Source organism: Schistocerca nitens, chromosome 4, assembly GCF_023898315.1.
Source record: "Schistocerca nitens isolate TAMUIC-IGC-003100 chromosome 4, iqSchNite1.1, whole genome shotgun sequence".
Lineage (NCBI taxonomy): Eukaryota > Metazoa > Arthropoda > Insecta > Orthoptera > Acrididae > Schistocerca > Schistocerca nitens.
The window spans coordinates 238,726,452-238,750,017 of NC_064617.1; the positions used below are offsets into that span (position 1 = coordinate 238,726,452).

Here is a 23,566-nt window from a genome sequence, read left to right on the forward strand (position 1 = left end):
AGGTGTGCACCACCACCATCCTTTCCCCCCCTCTCCAGCCGAATCCAGCGGTCCTGAGATGCCTGCGCCAGATGTTGGCGCACGTTGTGACGCAACTGTGCTAGTGCGCTATCATGCATGAACCACATTCGTATTCGCTGGTGCAGTGGCACAGCCTCCAGCAAGGTAGGCAGTACATTCATGAGAAAGTTCATGTAATGCGCCCCAGTTAACCTTTGTGGTAGCACGTATGGCCTTATTAATCTCTCGTCAAGTACGCCTGCCCATACGTTGATTGGCAATCGGTGTTGATGCTTTTCCTGAATTGCTGATGATTTACGTCTGCCCATACAACACCGTCTCTTGTAGACTCTGTCTCATCGGTAAATAAAATCTTAGATGTGGACAGTGGGTCTGCGGCACACTGCTGCAACATCCAATGACAGAACCGCCATCTGTCATGATGATCCCGTGTCATTAGGGCCTGAACGTGCTGTAGATGATATGGGTACAGCAGTTATTCATGATTTACCCCCCCCCCCCCCTTACCGTCTGCAAACCGGGACATGTAAACTTCCCACGAACGCACAGACAGTGATAGACACACTGATACGTCTTCCGATCTGGACATATTTGCTGTGGTTCTCTCTCCTGGTGCAAATGACGATCCAGCGTAGCATTGCCGTCCGCCTTAACGTACATAAAGTACACTTCTACCAGACCCTGATCTCTGTAAAAGTCGAACGCCAAATATCACACACAACATACCCTTCACCTGGGAGTAAACTGTCCTGTTAATATATTCGGACACGGTAACTTCCTGCGCGAAGCGAAACGTTGCAGTCTGGAACCGCAAGACCGCTACGGTCGCAGTTTCGAATCCTGCCTCGGGCATGGATGTTTGTGATGTCCTTACGTTAGTTAGGTTTAACTAGTTCTAAGTTCTAGGGGACTAATGACCTCGGCAGTTGAGTCCCATAGTGCTCAGAGCCATTTTTGAAACGTTGCAGTAAATATCACTGTTTGAAGGATGTATATAACTCGCAAACCAAGCACTTCCGGCAGCTCTGACTCCGACTAATTCTCTGTTTCTCTCAGACTCTTTGGGGGAACGCCGAGCTCCCTATTTTTATTCAGCATTTCCACGTCGTCCCTGTCTGTTTCCGACATGACATGATGTTGAAGGCGTATTGCATTCTCATCGGCCCTAATTTGCACTTGCCGTTAGTAACTTTCCACAGACTGAGTATAGCGGACAGAGCAGTCTGTCCATATTCTGAGCTTCTAGCCTGTTATCAGCTTCTTACGAGATATACGATTCCTTTCCCGAACACCTCTGTCTGACCTGTTGTTTTTTGTAATGAACTTTTATTGCGTACATACGTGAAATGATGCTTTGTATCTTCTAAACGCTTTACGTGTATACGTCTGCCTTCGTAACTCAGTGGTTCACATGTCTGGCTATTATGGGAAGGACTCGGGTTCAGTTTTCAACATTGCTAGGGATTTTTCTATGTTGGGAGGACTGGTGCAGGGTGCACTGAGCCTCTTGATGCCAGCTGAGGAGCTGTTTGAGAGAGAAATTGTGGCTTGTCGTATCCAGAGAGGAAAAGGACCAAGTCTTGTGAAGAGGAAGACCTTCAGATTCGATGCAGAAGCGGGCATCAACAGGGTGCCAGGCGTCCCTTGACGGCGAGTACATAGCCGGCGCCAGGATGGCGGTAACCACCGCATTACATTGCATCCTTGCAAAGTATACTCAGTACCCATATGCATCAAAATAAGGGAACGGAAATTTTTCCGACGTAACAGCAATCAGGGGGCTAGAAGAGGATGGACAGAGATGTTCGGGGAAGGGAAGAGAGATCTCATAAGAAGCTGATAGCAAACTAGAAACGCAGTATATGGACAGACTGCGGTCTCCCCGCGACCCAGTCTAAGTAAAATTACTAAGGGCGACTGCAAATTAGAGCCAATGAGAAGGCAACATGCCTTCAACACCACGTCATGTCGGAGACAGACTCGGATGGAGTGGAAATGCTGTACAAAAATAGGGATCCCAGCTCTCCTGGAGTGTCTGAGAGAGAAATCCCCGGAGGGGATAGAGTTTAATATTTCAGACGAGATTAATAGTTATTGAGTGCGTGTTTAAATGCCTGCATGTTCTCGATAAAGCACTCCGTCTTCAGGCTACGGTGGCCTACCGGGACCATCCGACCGCCGTGTCATCCTCAGTGGAAGATGCAGATAGGAGGGGCGTGGGGTCAGCACGCCGCTCTCCCGGCCGTTATGATGGTATTCTTGACCGAAGCCGCTACTATTCGGTCGAGTAGCTCCACAATTGGCACCACTAAGCTGAGTGCACCCCGAAAAATGGCAACAGCGCATAGCAGCCTGGATGGTCACCCATCCAAGTGCCGACCACGCCCGACAGCGCTTAACTTCGGTGATCTCACGGGAACCGGTGTAGCCACTGCGGCAAGGCCGTTGCCTATGTTCTCGATAGCACACGACAAAATTAAGTCAGTGAGTACCTTTTCAATTAAATATTGAGTTCCCGTTGGCCATGCACGGATCCGAGTGTTCGCGAAGTGTGGCGGACAAGCCGCTTGTGTGACGTCACCGGTTCGCTGCAGGGCCCGTATTTGTCGTTGGTCCCGATACAGAATCTGATGAGGCCATTGGCAGTCGATGACACGGCGGTCGTCGGTGCCGACTGGTCCTTCAGGACCAGAATATGGAGCTTAGCTTTTATTTGCTTTCCATGAGTACAGAATGCTTCTATACCAGAAGTTTCCTTCTAGGTTAATAACTTCTTTGCCTGAGAGTTGTGACGTATAATTTTATATATATAAATTTTCGGTGCCTACAGTGTCACGTCTTTCAGTGTCACACAAATTTTTATTTTTAAAGGGGATCACTTAAGACTATTTCCATGGGTTCGCCCCTCAAATTTCTCCCTCATATCACAAAATTGTCGTCTGATGTAGTACAAACTGAAAAAATAAATTCCTTTTAAAGCACAGTTCCGTATATAATTTATATTCAAAACCTTACACCTGTGTCACAGAACAAATCCTACATCGAGAATACTTTACACAAGTTTAAGGGAAGAAATGCTTCCGATAATTATTACAGTATTTAAAGAACATCAAAATATGAACAGGCAGAAATGAACAAAGAGTACATGAGACTACGTTAATCAATTCAACTGTAAAAAGCTAAGGAGCATATTATTAGGAAAATGAGGAATATGCAAAAGTGAAATGCCAAAATGAGCAGTTCTCAATTGGGAGTAAATCAAAACAATCAGAATGGCTGAAAGAGAGCACAATAACATGAGCCATAAACGAGTACGAGGTAAGCAACTAAGCCAATAAGAGAATAGGCCAGAATGAGAGCTGGCCGAATTTTTTTTTTCTTTATTGTGATTTCATTCCCCTGCCCCATATGGGCAGGGGAGGGCTGTCAGCGGCACAATCCGCCGCTCTTCAGCCGAGAGACACGACAACTAAAACAAGAATAAAATGATACATACCTAAGGAGATAAAAAAGGGGAGCATAAAACAGAGTAAGGGGAGAAAATGGAGGTAAAAAGACATGGACATGTAGACGTTCATGGGGGACAGTTAAAAAAAAGTCACCAGAAAGTTAAAAAACACAGTTGGTGATTCTTGAAACACAGAGAAGACACTGAATGCGAATGCACAGGTTAAAAGTTGGCCACAGTATTAAAAACACTCCGAAACAACACACTTAAAACCCACTTCGAGCACACACGACGAAGAGTAAAACTACCAGGTGGGACCTGCCGAGGGAAAGGTCAGACAGGATGGAAAAGGAGGGGAGAGCATGGGGCAGCTGAGGAAGCGGCGGGATGGAGAGAGGAGGGGCAACCGTGGGTTCACGAAGAGGCAGGAGACACGTGGGGCGGGAGAGGAAAAGGGAAGACAGGGCAGGAGGGAGCGCAGAGACACTGAAAGGAGGCACAAGAGATGGAGGGGAAGTAGGAGGGGAAAGCCGCTCAGGAGGAGGGAGGGGGAGGAGAGGGAGACCTGAGGAGGAGGAGGAGGCAGGAAGAGGGGGTTAGAGTTGGTAGGAAGGGTAGATGTCAGGGCGAAGCTCATCATCCGGGAGGGGTAGATGGTGGAAGTTGTGTTGGGAAAGGAGATGGAGGGTGTGGAGATGGAGAGAGGGAGGGACACAACGGTAAAGGCGCGGCAACTGGTTGGGAGTGGAGAGGAAGGGAGACACCAGGGGGTGAGGGGGATCAAGGCGGCGGACAATATATAGTGTGCGGATGTGTTCAAGGAAAAGGAGAATAGCTGGCCGAAGTCCGTCAGCACTTGTATACGGTTGCGCTCGTGAAGGCACCTCGCGGCCCGTACGCAACACGCGCGCCTGCGATCGCAATGCACTCTTGGCGCTCGCGGCGGCGTCTAGTGGCCCGTACGCAAGTTGTGCGATTGCTGTCGCAGGTCGGCCCTTAATCTATGATGTTACAGAGTTTAGGTAGAGACGCAGCTACCGATGGCATAAAGCGTTTGACGCGGTGTAAACTGCGCTGGTGACCTGTGGGGCGAGTGTCAGCTCGTGGCGGTACAGGTGGAAAGGGCGCGGTGGCTCGCAGCCGGTAGCTACGCAGCGCGTGTATCGAGCGCCGCCGGCACAGAGTGCCCCGTAATGAGCCGGCACGCCGCCGGAGAGCGCGTCGCGGACAATGCGCGGACCGCGCTGCATCATTCATTAGTGCAGCCGCGTACCCAGAGAGGCGAGCATTCAGGCCGGGCCGCTCCCGCGCCTGCCCAGCCCAGCCTCGGCTCAGCTCGACCGCCAGCACCTGCGATCGGCCGCCGCCGCGGCCGCCATTCATGCCCTCTCAAGGTCGACAATTCTGCGGCCGGATCCCCGCTTACTCTGCAGCCCGCGCTACGCTGCAGCCGCGAGTTTCAACTCGTTCTCACAGTATAACCGCTCTACGAGGAATGAAACTTCTATAGTGGCAACTCTTTATTTACAATTTATACGAAACACACATGCTTCAAAGTTTTACTGCCCTTCTGAGTAGTCACCAGCATTGTTTACGAGGGGCACCCCCTTCCTCCAAGCAAGATCCCCTCGCTTCTAAACTGATACTGTTATTACTCAGCTTAGCCGCGAGTCCGTAGAGGGTGGTATATGTGACGTACAGTATAACTGGTCAGCATTTCCACCCGGAATATCCGATTGTAAGTCTGACCTTCCTTGATCCGCCTTGGGGGTCGTGTCGTCGGATTTCCTCCTACCTGTGCACGGTGCAGCTCTCGTAAATGTCGTCCCGTGCAGATTCTTCATTGGCGCATTGGATGTCTGTCGGTGGAAGCTAATTATCTGAAACTGCTGTCGATCAACTTTGGGGTATCTATTTATTTGAAATTAACATTCAGAATGCCGTAATATCACTTATTCCTGTTGTTGTTGTTGTTGTTGTTGTTGTTGTTGTTGTGGTCTTCAGTCCTGAGACTGGTTTTATGCAGCTCTCCATGCTACTCTATCCTCTGCAAGCTCCTTCATCTCCCAGTACCTACTGCAGCCTACATCCTTCTGAATCTGCTTAGTGTATCCATCTCTTGGTCTCCCTCTACGATTTTTACCCCCCACGCTGCCCTCCAATGCTAAATTTGTGATCCCTTGATGCTTCAGAACATGTCCTACCAACCGATTTTATTAGATCAATAATTAAACACTCATGTCACAAACTACTCGTAACCGAGAGCATGGCTACCATCGAACAAGACAGGAAGAGCTCTTAACGCCGACTGCCGACTTCGGCGCGCAGTCCGTATCTCTTACTAGTTTCGTCACAGTTCGTGGATTTCCGATCACGTTCGTACTTACTAAATTATGCATTTGTTAATGAACGGGTGTGAATTTTAACGAGGCAAAATTATGATAAATAGTTTTAAACATCCAGAGGCTCCTACTCGTATTCATGTTGTCATAAATGACTTTAATAATTAAATCTAAATAAACAAAATCGGTGACTTTGGCGGTACTTTCCGTCATGTATATTTCCCAGGCTGACGCTTGTTGCTACGGTCCAGCGCCGAGCCCCACCCCACTATGCGCGACATATGGTCGCTTCGTCACCTAGCCAGCCAGCAATGGGAAATGCTCTCCAAATCATGGCCGGCTACGGACTACAGCACTTCCTAACTATCGTGAATATACCAATAAGAGACAATCATTTATTAAAACTGGTAAAAATGTCTACCTCACGTAAGAGGCACCTTACATCCACCCAAAAAAGGAATTATTTTTTACAAGCTATATATTTTCAAATTGTATACAAAACAAGCAAATTCCCTTCAAAATACTCTCAATTTTAACTAATACATTTGTCCCACCGGTGCTTCCACTGGTCGAAACACATCCTGTAGTCGTCTTCAGAAATGGCTGACAGTTCTTACCTCGTTGTTTTTTTTTTTTTTGTTTTTTTCCTAACTTCTTCAATGTCAAGAAGCTGTCCTTTCAGGCCCCTTATCATGCGTGGAAATAAGAAAAATTCGCACGGAGCCAGGTCAGGTGAGTAAGGTGCGTTGGGCAGCGGAACCATGCCATTTTCAGCCAAAAACTGTCTAATAGAGATAGGTGTGTGTGCAGGTGCGTTGTCGTGGTGGAAGAACCGGTCTCCTGTCTGCCACAAATCGCGTCTTTTTTTTAGAACTTTGTTGCACAGTCTTCTTAAAACTTCCAAATAAAAGGTTTGATTGACCGTCTGACCTGGTGGGGGAACAAACTCTGAATCAACTATGCCCTTGGCATCAAAAAAGCAAATCAGCATCGTTTTGGTGTTTGATTTGACTTGACTTTTTTTTGGACGGGGTGACGACGCCAGCGATGTTGAAGTCGTACGATATGCTTAGCAGCACTAGTTGTGTTCGAAGTTCTGGTGGAACGATCTATTGCCCTACGAATCTCTCTAATAGTTCTGAAGTGAATCCCATAAAGTGGTTCCTTCAGTGAAAGAATTGAAGTCTTAAGATCTTAAGTCTGAGAAGTGTGGTCGGTGGTACAACACTTCCCAGCCCCTTCGCTCGAACAAATCAGTCACTATTTGCGCCACACGCACCCGAGTACTGTCCTGCAAAACGGTGGGTGGGTCCTGCAGAAAGTGTCGCCGCATCTTTTTCTGAGCTGCTCGCAGGCTGTGTTCCAAAACTGAACAGCTTAGAGAAAGAAGCGGCGACACTTTTTGCATGACTCGACCATCATTTTCTGGGAGAATGCTCAGGCGTGTATGACGCAAGTTTACTGGCGTGTTTGATCGGCGGTTTTTGGAAGTGCAGTACCACCCATCACTATCCTCTGGCGTAGGCCCTTGCGACTTAAACTTGATTGAAACTTCCTGTCTGATTAAACCTATGTTCTGGGCCAAGACTCGAACACGAGACCTCTGGCTTTCACGGACAAGTGCTCTACCGATTGAGCTACCCAGGCGCGACTCACGTCCCGCCCTCACAGTTTTACTTTCGCCAGTACCTTGCCTCCTACCCTGTAGGCGTCACAGAAGGTAGGAGGCGAGGTGCTGGCGAAAGTAAAACTGTGAGGATGTGTCCTGAGTCGTGCTAATGCACTTCAACCCTCAGCGCTAGGATGGTGGACTTGACCTTACGAACTTCCGCCTTAAGTCTTCAGCCCTGTTCATGCGGGCGATGCTCAGAATTTCGCACCGTCGGACGCTTACAGTAACATCGGCATTGATTGACCAGCTAATGCTATTCTCTCATGTGCCTGCCTCCTGTTCCAGTTGCAAACATTTAACCGATACTTGCTCACTTTGCAACGTTTCTTGTAGAATATAGCTATGTCCGCCGTGAGCTGCCGTCGTTCAGAGAACCGAGGGTGCGAGGTACTTATCGTCCCTTAATGTGGTGCCATGACAGGAACGAGATGGAACGGCAATACCCGACGAGAGCCCGGGCCCACCCTCTGGCATTCTGTGCATCTGTGGTGCACAGCTTCTGCCAAAGGAGTGTGTTGAGCCTCTCCATAACGCTTTCGCGTCGACCAAACGATCCCGCAACCAACACGCCGCTTTTCATTGAATCTTCTTTGTCTTTTTATTAATCCAACTCGATGAGGATTCCACACTGATGAGCAATACCCAAGAATGCGGTCAGCCAAGTGTCCAAATAAATCTGTCCGGCACTTGCTTCAGGGCCGTTGCTAGGTGTTTTGCCGCCCTAGACGGTATCATTATACTAAGGTGACCAGACGGCCTCATTTTCTGGGGACGGTCTTCAGTTTCCATGCTTTGTACTCAGTTCCTTTAAAACGGATGTCCTCAGTTTCTTATTTTTTGTCCTGAGTTTCTTATTTTTTGTCCTGAGTTTCTTATTTTTTGTCCTGAGTTTTTTAAATTCCCCAAAATAATTGAAATAGGAAGAATTAGTTTTGAGATTGGTAGAGTCAGTGTGTTTAATTTCGTCAAAGTAAAGGAGGAGATGAGTGCTTAACGTCCTCTCGGCAACGACATTATGTAGAGACGGAGCACAAGCTCGGATTAGGGAAACATGAGGAAGGAAATCGGCCGTGCACGTTCAGAGGAACCATCCCGGTATCTGCCATAAACGATGTCGGGAAATCACTGAAAACCTAAATCAATATGGTCGGACGCGGGTTTGAACCGTCGTCCTCTAGATTGCGAAACCAGTGTGCTAGCCACTGCATCATCTCGCTCTGTCAAAGTAAGTAAAGACTTATTAAATAACTGTTCTGTATGATTTGAAAACAATTCGGTGTTTTAATTTTTCCTCTGTTTAATTTTTTCTCCTCATTTGCTCAATATTTTCGTTGTTTGATTTGAAACTAATTTTTTCCGCCCTTTGCCGCCCCTAATAATTTGACACCCTAGGCGGCCTCCTAGCTTTGCCTAATGGTAGAAACGGCCCTGTCTGCTTGTTTTACGTTGTTATTCCATTTTAGGCGTCTATCATAGTAACCTGGTTCAAACATATAGTAATTTTTATTACCGATCATTAACAAGCCGTGTAATTAGCAAAACAGCAAACGCAAAACATATTCCTTACACATTGTGTTGGGGCGCTTGTCATTAGGAGAGGGGTTCCATGTAGCAGCCGAAAAACGGAAACAAGCGTCTCCATACGAGTGGTATGTAGACACACACTGCTCAACACAGTCCAGACTGAACGTGCTCCTGATAAACTTTCATGCATCTTGACCCTCTTACCATTTTAGTGCGCGCTTTCTTTGCACAATATTTTTTCCGCCTAACTGCACCAGCCCCTCGCGCACGCACGCACGGAAACGGCACTCAACTCTTGTGGCCCGACTGCAGCAGTAGGTAAATTGAAGGCGGAGAGGAGAAAAGAAGCGGAAGGGACTAATGTGATATCACCTGCATCGGGACTGTGCGCGGGATCAGCGGCGACGAGTGAAAATGTGTGCCGGACTGTGACCGGAACCTAGGATCTCCTACTTACCAGTGTGCCATCCAGACACAGTATTTATCGCAAATGCGCTGACTACCTTGGCACGCTCCCTGACTGACCCACACTCCCGTCTAGCGCCGCCTATCAGCAGTCCCCGTCTATGTTCTCCACGCTAGCCATTTTAGATTCCCTCTGGAGATCGAACGTGATTATGCATCCGCACTGAAGGTGGTGGATTCATTGCCCATCGAGGCGAATCAGTTACATGAAAGCGCGGTGTCTATTCTTTCGCGTATGTCCAAAGAACAGACACCACGTATTCGTATAAAGTTGTAGCTACCCATAGCAGGGACATCCCTGTGTAAACATTACCGACGACAAGTAATGACAGACCACGTTTAAGGTATGACACGCAAGGCTCTCTCTGCCTCTGTCATCACTCAAGAGCAGGACACAAAGTGGAAGATGCTAGCGACTGGAGAAAGCGTCCGTGTTTGCGGATCTTTGATCGCCGCAGAAAGCCGGCGTGATTGCGTGCCAGCTACAGACCTGCCGCTATCAGCACGCCCGGATCTGCATCTGCATCGGGATCTGCACCTGGCCGCGAGATAGACAACAGCTAGCCAACGTGCGCGGACTGCCTTCCCAGTGTTCCGGCGCCACGGACACGATATGCTTTCTTCACCCGGTACCGTAGCGAAGGCTCACCAAATTCATGCCGTTCACAAATGTAGGCTTCACAGTCTCTTTCACGCTAGAAATAAGCTCCACGATCTCCCTACACGAAAGCTTCATAATACCCACCCTTTCGAATATGTGGAAGTCCTCGATGAGGGCGTCTCTCAGGGACTCTGTGGTTCTCTGCAGGCTCCGCATTGGCCATGCATGGGCGACCCACGGCTTCCTCCTGCCCAGTGAAGACCCACCTCAGTGCCTGTGCGGCGTCCGGTTGACAGTGGCCCATATTCTTCTGCTATGTCCTTCTTTTGATGAACTGCGTCTTCGGTTGCCGGACTCGTTATCATTGATTTTAGCAGACAACACCTCATCGGCTGATTTGGTTTTACGTTTCATCCGTGAGATTGGGTTTTATCATTCGATCTGAATTTTAGCGCCTGTCCTTTGTCCATCTGTGTCTTCCACCCTAGTGCCTTTAGGGTGAAAGTTTTAATGTGTTGCAGGGTGGCTGGCTTTTCCTTTTATTTTCGTGGTCGGCCAGCCACTGTAATCTGCTTCCTTGTTTTACTCTCTTCTGTTTCTTGCATATCTCTGTTCTCTTGTCCTCTTTTGTTCCTTTTAGTGTTCGTTGCTTTTCCTTCTTTATTGTGGTCTTTCCCTTCTTTCCGTTTTCTGTTAATGTCTCGTCTATTCCATTCTCACACTTGTGGCAGTGTTTTATTAGGAACAAGGGACCGATGACCTTGTAGTTTGGTCCCTTTCACCTTCTTTTAAACCAACCAACCAATATCCACCCTTTTCAAGATGTTTTTTCCGTAGCATGATGGTGTTGCGGCACCGTATCTGCGAACAGGTAGGTCGCGGGATCGTATCCCGGTAGGAACATGGATCAGCCTGCCTTTCAGCCTGGCACTTACATCTCAGTGATGTTGATATTCGCCAGAATCGACACGTTGTTCGGATTCCTCATCGAGCTACACGATTGGATAACGGGTAGATTAGGGACGCGCAAGTCACCGAAGTGGCATCCAATTCAAAGACTTCTAGCAGGCCCTTGACCCACACGAAAATAGCTGTTATTGTGTAGCTTAGGTTGGCTCTGAGCACTATGGGACTCAACATCTGTGGTCATCAGTCCCATAGAACTTAGAACTACTTAAACCTAACTAACCGAAGGACATCACACACATCCATGCCCGAGGCAGGATTCGAACCTGCGATCGTAGCAGTCGCGCGGTTCCGGACTGAGCGCCTAGAACCGCGATACCACCGCGGCCGACGTAGCTTAGGTGCTTGCAGATATTGTTAGACAGTAATCAAAGGCTCTGCTTGGCATATTACTCAACTAAGACGTCCTACGTAGCACCTGTAATTGCTATCCACGTCGTTTCATACGCTCACCAGTGAATAGTATTGCTTGGATCGGAAAACTTTTTGATTGTCTTTGGCTTTTTAATACGAATTTCTGTCACATACCACGCCAACATCGTGCGAGAAAACCCGCTCTGTACGTTTAGATTAGCTGGCTAATTTCATGATGATATTAGCTCATGTACTCTACGCTCCATCTTGTTTGCACAAAGGTAGGAGGAGCGGTAGTTAACAATACCGCATTTTTGTGTTTGGAAGAAGCGCTGTTCAAATCCTAGTTGGTCGCACTGAACTAGTTATCATGGCCATTGGGCTGTGGCGTGACCTGTACTTGGAGGAGGATGAGGAGGAGGAGGATGAGGATGAGGATGAGGATGATGATGATGATGATGATGATGATGATGATGATGATTGGTTAGTGGGGCGCTCGACTGCGCGGGTATCAGCGCCCGTATAAGTTCCCAACCTTTGCTCAGTCAAAACTCGCTACTTTCATGAATGATGATGAAATGATAACACAAACACCTAGTCATCTCGAAGCAGGTGAAAATCCCTGACCCCGCCTGGCCTGGAATCGAACCCGGGACCCCGCGCTCGAGAAGCGAGAACGCGACCGCGAGACCACCAGCTGCGGACACCAGTATTTGGAGTTAACGGAAGTAGTGTGAGCCCCTCACTTCATATACCATGCCATAAACCCAACTTGTGAATTTCGATATAATGTGGCGAATTTAATGGCCGCAGTCGATTCCAGATCTGAGCTCCCTGTAAGGTTTTTGTAATAATGTGCAATGCAAATGTAGATAAAGCAAAATATGTCTTTGCAGCTCAGTATTCATATCGTAAACAACTCTCAGAGGACGCTCAGGACTGACTTCGGTCGTGCTCATGCACATTTCCACGAAAATTTAAAGTATTGTAAGTCTATGTTAACTAAAACCACAACAACAACTCACGAGAAAAACTCAACGCGTAAAGCTGAAATACTAAACACCTTTTTCCAAAGCTGTTTCACAGAGGAAGACCGCACTGCAGTTCCTTCTCTAAAACCTCGCACAAACGAAAAAATGGCTGACATCGAAATAAGTGTCCAAGGAGTAGAAAAGCAACTGGAATCACTCAACAGAGGAAAGTCCACTGGACCTGACGGGATACCAATTCGATTCTACACAGAGTACGCGAAGGAACTTGCCCCCCTTCTAACAGCAAGTCTCTAGAGGAACGGAGGGTTCCAAATGATTGGAAAAGAGCACAGGTAGTCCCAGTCTTCAAGAAGGGTCGTCGAGCAGATGCGCAAAACTATAGACCTATATCTCTGACGTCGATCTGTTGTAGAATTTTAGAACACGTTTTTTGCTCGAGTATCATGTCGTTTTTGGAAACCCAGAATCTACTATATAGGAATCAACATGGATTCCGGAAACAGCGATCGTGTGAGACCCAACTCGCTTTATTTGTTCATGAGACCCAGAAAATATTAGATACAGGCTCCCAGGTAGATGCTATTTTTCTTGACTTCCGGAAGGCGTTCGATACAGTTCCGCACTGTCGCCTGATAAACAAAGTAAGAGCCTACGGGATATCAGACCAGCTGTGTGGCTGGATTGAAGAGTTTTTAGCAAACAGAACACAGCATGTTTTTATCAATGGAGAGAAGTCTACAGACGTTAAGGTAACCTCTGGCGTGCCACAGGGGAGTGTTATGGGACCATTGCTTTTCACAATATATATATAAATGACCTAGTAGATAGTGTCGGAAGTTCCATGCGGCTTTTCGCGGATGATGCTGTAGTATACAGAGAAGTTGCAGCATTAGAAAATTGTAGCGAAATGCAGGAAGATCTGCAGTGGATAGGCACTTGGTGCAGGGAGTGGCAACTGTCCCTTAACATAGACATATGTAATGTATTGCGAATACATAGAAAGAAGGATCCTTTATTGTATGATTATATGATAGCGAAACAAACACTGGTAGCAGTTACTTCTGTAAAATATCTGGGAGTATGCGTGCGGAACGATTTGAAGTGGAATGATCATATAAAATTAATTGTTGGTAAGGCGGGTACCAGGTTGAGATTAATTGGGAGAGTGCTTAGAAAATGTAGTCCATCAACAAAGGAGGTGGCTTACAAAACTCTCGTTCAACCTATACTTGAGTATTGCTCATCAGTGTGGGATCCGTACCAGATCGGTTTGTCGGAAGAGATAGAGAAGATCCAAAGAAGAGCGGCGCGTTTCGTCACAGGGTTATTTGGTAACCGTGATAGCGTTACGGAGATGTTTAATAAACTCAAGTGGCAGACTCTGCAAGAGAGGCGCTCTGCATCGCGGTGTAGCTTGCTCGCCAGGTTTCGAGAGGGTGCGTTTCTGGATGAGGTATCGAATATATTGCTTCCCCCTACTTATATCTCCCGAGGAGATCACGAATGTAAAATTAGAGAGATTAGAGCGCGCACGGAGGCTTTCAGACAGTCGTTCTTCCCGCGAACCATACGCGACTGGAACAGGAAAGGGAGGTAATGACAGTGGCACGTAAAGTGCCCTCCGCCACACACCGTTGGGTGGCTTGCGGAGTATAAATGTAGATGTAGAGAACGCCGTAAGTGCCATTATCCGATTTCCCAGAAACTCCGCTCAGTGGAAGAGGGGTCAAAAAAAGCGAATGTGTGTCTCGGGTGACCCATAGATACTCCGCCGTTTCTGAGAACCCGATGGTCAAAGTTTCCGCGGTAACTTACACGCCTTTTAGCACGCGGCAACTTTAACAGAAGCGGGGCAAAGTGGTTTGCCTCGCGGCTTAACACTTTAGCCATCTGTATTCGAAACTCGATTATTGTTTATATATTTGTTTTTGTTTTTTATTTATTAACTCATGTCCTAAGAGGATTACTACACGAACGTTTTCCAATGCATGCTGAAACAGTGTTGCCTTTATTCGTCTATTTATTGTCTGTGTGGTGAGTGCAATTAAAAAAAAGTAAATAAATTAGAAAACTTTCAAATTGTTTTGGGTGAAATTCCTGTCGCGTATCTTGATTCATAACCAGTTGTAGGCGCCAGTTTCCGGAAAAACGATCCGTTATGCGTGGTTTGCCGCGAAAATATTGCCAACGCGTGAAATATTCAGTAGTGTGAGATTCATACGAAGAAATGTCACTGCAGCCAACCTGTCTTCGCGCGACGCTCGTGGTGTCCGGAATTTGTATGTTTCCAATGTGTCTACGATCGGTGACATCTAAGCAAGTGCACCAAATCTTGCTGAAGCATAAACGTAAGAACAAAATGTAAGAATTAATAAAAGAACTGATTTAAGAATGAACTATGTCACAAACGAAGTACAAGAATTTGTTTAATAATACAATTAAGTTGCCTGAAGGCTGGCCCTATTTCAATTTATACTACTTTTAACTGGAAAGATTTTGTAAATGAAATCAAAGTCGCCTTTGACGGTAAAAGCTGTTACTTGTACTATTTCAGATTTGGCAGTGTGGCCGTTATCAAGTGGTATAACTGTCGTTTAGCACATGTCAAAACATTTTAATATTCTGACATGTGTAAAAGTCGTCGTCGTATCCGTATGTTGGATCTTTTAACGTTGTTCACATACATAACATGAATCCCATCAAAGCACTAGTTGTATACAGTGTCTACATGACAGCTATCACGTGTACTGTGCACACGAATAGTTATTTGGCGAGATTCGTTTTATAGATGTTAACAGCGTTAACGCATTTCACAGAAGTATTCAAGAACTGATAAAATTAGAGACAGCCATTCTGCCGCAAGCTCGGCAGTCAGTTTTATTGACGTGGCCGCTCTTAGATTACGCCGCGCACTTGAGGACGCCCTTCGCTCTAACGGCTTGAGGTGGGCGTGAAAGGCTGGTTACGGAGGTGCTGGCGCCGATAGGAGCTCACCGCTAACGAACGCTCATTAGCGAATACCGGAGGGAAGAGGAGGGAGGGGGAAGGGGAAGAAGGGGAGAGGTGTTGGCAGGTGAACACGTGCCGGCGATCTCAGTCGCTAGCTCTACCCCCCCCCCCTCCCCCTCTGCAACCCTTCGAGAGCGCTCATGCCGGCCGAAGTGGCCGTGCGGTTAAAGGCGCTGCAGTCTGGAACCGCAAGACCGCTACGGTCGCAGGTTCGAATCCTGCCTCGGGCATGGATGTTTGTGATGTCCTTAGGTTAGTTAGGTTTAACTAGTTCTAAGTTCTAGGGGACTAATGACCTCAGCAGTTGAGTCCCATAGTGCTCAGAGCCAGAGCGCTCATGCTTCCGTGGTGTTTCGGTGAGCATATCGTGGCTTGTCTCGCTAAGAATACACCGACGACTAGCTACGGCGTAACTGCATCCAAGATGCAAAATTCTTGGTTTACAAGTCTTTTTGGTTGTCATTTTTCTCTTTACACGATACGTCTTTGTCAGGTATCGAGCGCAGAATTCTTTGCTCACTGTTCGGAATCAACCTGTGAACCGAACACGCTACGAACCACCGTAGCCCTGGCGCCGTTAATCAATAAATCAGTGAACGAAAATTCATTTCCAACAAAAGGCTATGCCCGAACGTAAAAAAAGTAAGGAAAATAGCGTTCACTAAAAACATTTTAAAAACTATCACCACGGAAAGAAAAACTTCAGAACTTTTTGTTTGCAGGTACATGTCTGCAGCACCGTAACAGTCTGAAAGACAGAAATCCCCGCGCCATACCGCTAAACAACACAAAACAAAATTGCGTAGTTTACCTCCGCCTTATAGATAGGATGCGATATTTTGTTTTTCTGCGTACCCAGTCTAGCTGGCACTGACAATGTGTACGCGTATTCCGCCACGGTGGTAGAAAAAAATTCTGATACAATTAAACAATACAGAGAACAGAAAACACAAATGGAATGTTTTGTTCCTCTTCATATCTTACCTTCTTTCAACAAAATAACATTCAGTGAATCGATAAAGCGAATCTAGTACATCCATCGCCCACAGGTAGTAGTTTCCGTGACTGACATGTTGTTGATTTTGCATACAACTTCAGAAGACCTTGCGAATAGTGACTAGCGCCTTGACTCAATAACTCATCTGAAACGATTGGTCAGCAATAGTGAAGACTGACTTCAGAACGATTCTTTTACCACCAGCGTAGATTCCGCGTAAGGTCCACTAGTGTAAGAGAAATTAGGGTTCGCGCGGGGGTGTGTGGACCGTCGTTTTTCCGTCGCTCTGTTTGCGAGTGGAGCAGGTAATGACGTGACTAGTGGTGGTACAAGGTACCCTCCGCCACGCACCAGACGGTGGCTCCGCAAGCCATCTTAAAGTGTGCGATAGGTATACTTCCGGTACCGATCAGTGCATGGGAAGAATGATTGTCGGTAAGCTCTAATTTCCGTAGCTTTCCAGTCGTGGTGATTTCGTGAGATGTGTCTGAGAGAAAGTTACCCGAGTCGCCTTGGAACGCCTCGCTTGCATCGAATGTAACTACAGTTTAAGAAGCATGTCTTTGATGCTCTCGCGCTTACTAAACAATTCCATGACGAAGCACGATGCTCTTCTTTGAATATTCTCCAACTCCTCTATTAATCCATTTCGGTGGGGGTCCCATACTAACGAGTAGTATTCAACAATTGGTTAAAAGAGATATTTACAAACCACTTCTTCGTGGACGAGTGAATTTCCTTAGGATGCTTCCATTTAATCTCCGTCGGACATCAGATTCTTCAACAACTCGTTTTGTGTGCTCCTTCCATTTAACATCGCTCTTGAAGATTACTCGTAAGTATTTTACAATTGTTGCTCTTTTCTGTGATTCTTCGCCAATAGTGCAATCGAACAGTAATCGATCTTTGTGCTTATTTATGCCCAATATAGGCCTATTACACTTATTACCTTCAGGGTCAGCTGCCAGTCTGTCCATTGCTCGTTGATCCTCCACAAGTCTTCCTGCATTTCACTACACTCTTTAGGCGCTCCGAACGAATTCGAATTGTTCGCGAAAAGGCTGTCGGATCTCCCGGCGTTATTCAGAAGAACATTTACAAAGGGTGGTCACAATTGAACTGGTATGGAAAATAAAGGGCTATTCGAAAAGAACGAACAGATTTCAAACATCTATTGCTTCCAGTCTACAAAAGAAACAAACACAATTCCAACGTTCCTCGAAAGAGATAAGTTGAAATTTTCCTGCTTTAATGTGAGCACCATGTGTTACAAGAGAAATATCAAGAAGGTAGCTTATTTCCTGCTACATACGAAGCAGCTGGTCTCCCGTTATCGTATTTACAGCTTCTACAATGCAATGTGGCAGACTTTCAAGAGTGTCAGGCATAGGGGCGGGGGGAGGGAGATAAAAACACGGTCTTTTACGTAACTCCACAGATAGAAGTCATAAGGTGTCAGTTCTGGAGACCTGGGAGGCCACCGGCGATTTAGTTCATCTTCTGCTCTTCCTCTTCCAGTCAATGGAATAGTATCATTCAGGTGACGTAGGATTTCCCCCCCCCCCCCCCTCCTCTCTTCCCGGATGCCTGAAACCCTTGAAAAGTGTGCGACATCGCTTTGTTGAAGTTGTGAATTCGACAACGAGAGACCAGCTGCTTCGTGTGTGGCAGAATATGAGCCGCAGATATGCTATTTGTCGTGTAACACATGGTGCTCACATTTAATGCATGAAAATATTAACTTTTATCTTTTCAGCAATGTTGGAATTATATTTCTATCTTTTGTAGTTTGGAAGCAATAAATGTTTTAAATATGTTCCTTCTTTTTGAATAGCCCTGTATTTACAAGATTGACGCAGAACTTATCTTTCTTAATGAACAGCAGAAACGCCCATCACAGAAAATTCTGGGGACTGTGATTTCGATGTACCACTCGGATGCTGTCACTTTTGTGCGCTTGCACATGCTCTGTCCCAAGTGCTCGTCTGTGTCATTACGTTTGAGTGAATGAGAGGATCAGACGTGTTTTGTGACCAGTTGAATGCAACACAAAATTGTGCTCACGAAGTGATTGTGCGTGTTCATTTTCGAATATTCCGCGGAGCTAAATTCGTGGGATACGTGTGCGGAACGGTTTGTACAGGAGTTAAAGTCTGGAAGTGTATTGGAAAAACCTCCAGCAAAGTCTGCAATGTAAAACTTCGTATCAGAGTGGCGTGAAATGCGCTATTTATCGAATAAACGTAACTACCCGAAAAGAGTTTAAACACCGGAAAATATTGCTAGAGTGCAGGAAAGCTTCGAACATAGTCCGGCGAAATCTAATCGCCATTTATCGGCGCCAGTGGGAATCAAGAGATAATTGTGTCGAAACATTATCAAAAAGGACCTGCATATGTATCCTTACAAATTTTCTGTTGTGCGTGTGTTATAACCCCCAGACGAACTTTGTGCGTGTAAAGGTTTGCCGATGGTTTCTCATTGAAGCGGAATTGGTACTTTCGAATCCTTAGTTCATTTCTTTAGATGAGGCCTGGTTCAGCCTGTCAGAAAATCCCCATCACTGTTTCGAAAAGCCTTGCGTAATCTCAAGACTGATGTTTGATGCGCAATGTCTGGTGATGGCATTGTAACACGGGTCTTTCAGCAACTGTTAATGCTCACCGGTCTGTCCAGAAACGGTTCGATTTATATGTGCATCAACTCAGAGAAGACGAAAAACTGTGTATATGTTTTCAGCAATACGGAGCAATAACACACAACGCCATGACAGCCTAGTCCCGAGCGCATGAGGTGTTCGGCTAATGGAGGTCGGCCACTAGAGGCTGTGCAATCTCTTGGCCTCATAGATCGCTTGATCTGTTCCTGTGCTTTTTTTTTTGGGGTGGGGGGGGGGGAGAGAGGAGCAGACTGAAGGTTGGAGCAGATAAACGTCACACACTGGAGGACCTACAGCGGAACACTGAAAACGTTAGTGCTGCTGAGCGAGTCTCACACTTTGATAAATCGAGCACAGCGCTGCATCACCGTCAGTGGTGGCCATTTCCAGCCTCTCCTACGATCTTCACTAACAAAGGTCAATACCGCGCCGGTCTTATTGTACATACTTTCCGATCCAGCCTTACTTTGCACACACTGTACGTATCGTGGACAGCAAGGACCCTAAAACGTTCCCATCGGATGCTTACGTGGTTACTTCCACATCTTACAATATCGCCCCGTTAAGAACGACGGGTTGAATTCTGCGCTCTCAAACAAATATTTTGAACACATTGATAAGAATTGTATCTATCTTCAACTAAGCAGTTCTGTAACCACACTTGGGCGAAGAAATGAGTGTTCGGAATCTGGTTGCCTTACCCTCTCGTATGTGCGATTAAACTACTAAATTTGTGCCAACTATAGACTGACAAACTTAGCGTTCAACTTTCTAGACTGTTTTCTGTAGACTAGGCTTTTTCATTCGCATGTCTAAGGTCGACAGGCAGAGGATACACTGGCCTTCGCACCGCAGTTAACGTCGTGATAATTCACGTTATCGGTAGCGTAACGCCTGCGACTTACGGGTTATGCAACTTGCCTCTCGTCCCACAGACTTGCATAGCGAAGACGTAGTGCCTTTGACAGTGCTACTTTGTTTCGTGCTCGTCTTGTTGTAGATAGTGGAGGCCGGGTAAAATATTTTATTTATTTCTTCTCTATTGATTTTTTGGGGAAGTAGATTACGTAGCTCTGCACGGAAATAGGAGTACCTATCGATGTGATGTTACAGTCCCAAGTGACTCGTTCATTGTCTAGCATTGGCAGACATTATTTAACCATTACCCATCTGTAACCCTCAACTGACGAGGTGACTTATCTGTAACTTATACTACGAGGTGTGGCCTCTGAGACCTTTATGTTTAAACTGAGATTTAGGGGATAAATCACATGAAAATTTTCATTTAAAGTTATGTAACATTTATTTTTACAATTATTTCAGTGTCGTTGGGTACTACTCGTTGATTTTATTGTGCTAAATAAAGCCTGCAGTATTTTTCTTTTGATCTCATAAAGTTACATACTTTCGTGCGATTTTTTTAAATAGTGCACATAATCAAACTGTGAGAACTGAACTTTACATTCTGAAAAATTATAGTGTCTTTGTATCAGGTAAATTTTCACGTAAAACTGAACTGCAGGGTTTAAACTTGCAGATGAAAATTGCACTCGATAGGACAAAAAGAAAGTCTGCAAAACTGACATGCAAATTTTTCTTTTTAGCAACTCTGATCACTTTTAATGTTAACTTACACTTTAAGATTTTTGAAGAAACAGGAAGGTGCCCAATACCATTGTTGTGAAATTCTTCTTCTGAATGAACCTCTATTCGCTGTCAGTTTGATCACCAGTTATTCCGTAATCGCCGTTTTTCGTTTATTTTTTGAGCCATATAACTGACAGACTTCACCAAACTCAGGATAGTTAAAATCGACACTTCCCTGCGAACACATTTTGTGCTATACTAAGAAAACAGGTACGTAGTTCACAAGGCGCGGTCTAGGACACCTCAACACGTGTCAGCAACAAACAAGGAAGGCGGTAAATCAGTTGACAATAAAACACTATAAAGTTGACGATTCAAGGAGGGTAGGTGGAGTATAGAAGCACTCCGCCAAAAATTACCTTCGAGAACGAGTATGACAATCCTTGCGCGGTCTGAGAGATCACACTTCTTGAGTCAAGGGTTAAAAAGAAATCTACTCATCTTAGTTTTCACAACGACGCTGAGGATATCATAATAACGTTATTTTTCCGAAAATTGATATGGCGAGACCGTTACTATGTGAAGATACAGGTTAATTCATACAATAAATTAAACAGCAACCAGACACTTAACAGTGCTATTTATTAAGAGAAAATAACGCCATTTCCTGTTTCTAACCGACAGGTTCATCACTAGACGTCTGTTTACGTTTAATATTACATATAGCTTATGTTGTACTTTCGATGTCACGGAAGCTCCGTGATGCGTCGGTCCCTTGCAACTTGCAGCAAAAAATATGTAAGAAAAAGGTCTCATTTACTGTAATTCGAGCTAACAACGAATTAAAACATTTGAAATAACTTTCTAAGATAAGGATTGAGTTTTTGTTTTACTTATATCGAAAATCCTGCGACTGTATATAGAAAATTGTTTACGATGTTTTAATTCATTATTAGGCCCACTTTAAGTGATCCCCTTTTCTTACATCATTTAATTTGATATAGGAACTTAAGCTACAATGGAAATCGGCCTATCTCAGATGTACACCGTAAGGTAAATCTATTTTCAAACGGGGACAGCGGCTGACAATGAGCCTGCCGCTTCGAAACCGCTATTGGCGCTTTTTGTTCTTAATAAATGATACAATTGCTGGTTGCTGTTTTTATGATGTAAAAAATTAACGTGTATCGCTTAATGACATAAATATTCAAAAATTGTAGCTAACCTCTTTCTAGTCTATGTTCTCTTTACATGAAAGCAACTGTAGTCGCCGAATAAGGTAATAAACACGTGTTTTGTAACTTAGAAACATTTCGAGAGCAACAGACGCACATGGCGGCAAAGATTTTGTTCTGCAGCCAAGAGCAGCTCTCTTTGCGGAGTAATTTCTTTCATTCTTCGTTCACAAATATATGTGTAAGATCTAGGATGCTAGAAAGTAGTAGATCTGTTTTAACTACTCCAGTACAATGTAAAGAACAATAACTTGCACGTACAGACCAAGCTAAAGGAGAAATAATATTTTAATTACAGAAATTGTCACAACTTGAATTGAAGATTTATTCTTTGGAAACTTCCTTTTCTTTTCTAACAAAATGGTTTTGTCAAAATATTCTACAGTTTCATATTTACAAGTCTACAGAGAATTTTAAGATGGAACCTCAACAAAGAAATTTTGATATGGGAGCCATGACTTTTTACAAACACTGAGTCCATTTAAGAGGACAACCTTTCTGTTATTTGTAGACGCCTATTTGTTTAAGAAGCTCCAGCAGAATATGACGGGAAAATTAAGTAACAGACGACGAAAAAGTTAGCCTGTCTTAATGAATTGAGAGTGTGCGTTATTAGGGTATATTAACAGTTTCAAAACAGTACTCACAGCACATGGAAAGAGCGAAAACTATGGGTGTGAAACTCCTCTTACGAGAGAAAGTGAAATATATGGTTGTAATTACACTATCCAGCTGGATAACAACAATGAAATTAGGTTGACTGTGTTTTCTTCACTAGCTTTGTTGCCCATCCTGAAATACGTATACCGTACTTGTGAGTTGTAGTTTATGTACTACAAGACATGGATTCTTATTTCCCAGGTTAGGAACACAGAGAGCTGTGAAGAAAAAAACTGTTTCGAAAAATTATTGTGATGATAAAACGTGCCGATAACAGTCTAAGAGTTCAAATAATCAAAACCATAACTGATAAAGGAAATATCTTTTATCGATTAAAAAATGGTTGGCTCTGAGCACTATGCGACTTAACTTCCGAGGTCATCAGTCGCCTAGAACTTAGAACTAATTAAACCTAACTAACCTAAGGACATCACACACATCCATGCCCGAGGCAGGATTCGAACCTGCGACCGTAGCGGTCGCTCGGTTCCAGACTGTAGCGCCTAGAACCGCACGGCCACTCCGGCCGGCGATAAATAAATAAATAAATAAATAAAAAGACATCAATCTGGGCGCGTTAATTTTCCGAAATTCTGCGTAAGGAGTACCAGAAAATTGAAAATCTACATGTTTTGTGTGTGTTTGAAAACGAAGCTCCTTGAGTAACGGCTTATAAACATGGGATTGCACAACTTTGCGGTAAGTTTGCTCCGGATGGAGCATGAAGAGTTTACCAAATGAAGGAAAGGTGAGATCGGTACCGTTCGATATAATTCGTTGCATTTCGTAACTAGTACTTTCATTTCAACTTCTATTTCTAGTTATATATTTTCCTTCCTGTGTTTTTAAGATCCATACAACTTAAAGAAATTCATCCAGGCGCAAAGACAGTCCGTACCTCGTTACAACAGAAAAATAGTCCGCTTTGTAATGCATACAGAAGCTTTGAAGCCACCTGTTCTCCGTTCCCCCCCCCCCCCCCCCCCCCAGAAGCTTTAGACGAGCAGACTGATTACGATGCTGTGGTAGGGGTT

The 23,566-nt window shown here is 45.2% G+C and overlaps 1 protein-coding gene and 1 pseudogene across 3 annotated transcripts in view; one reads left to right on the forward strand and one right to left on the reverse strand.

Annotated features, from left to right (window-relative positions):
- LOC126251329 (transmembrane ascorbate-dependent reductase CYB561) overlaps positions 1–23,566 on the forward strand; it is a 306,700-nt gene that overhangs the window by 155,990 nt on the left and 127,144 nt on the right. The window lies entirely within an intron of this gene.
- Positions 2,354–2,471, reverse strand: LOC126254246 (5S ribosomal RNA; annotated as a pseudogene).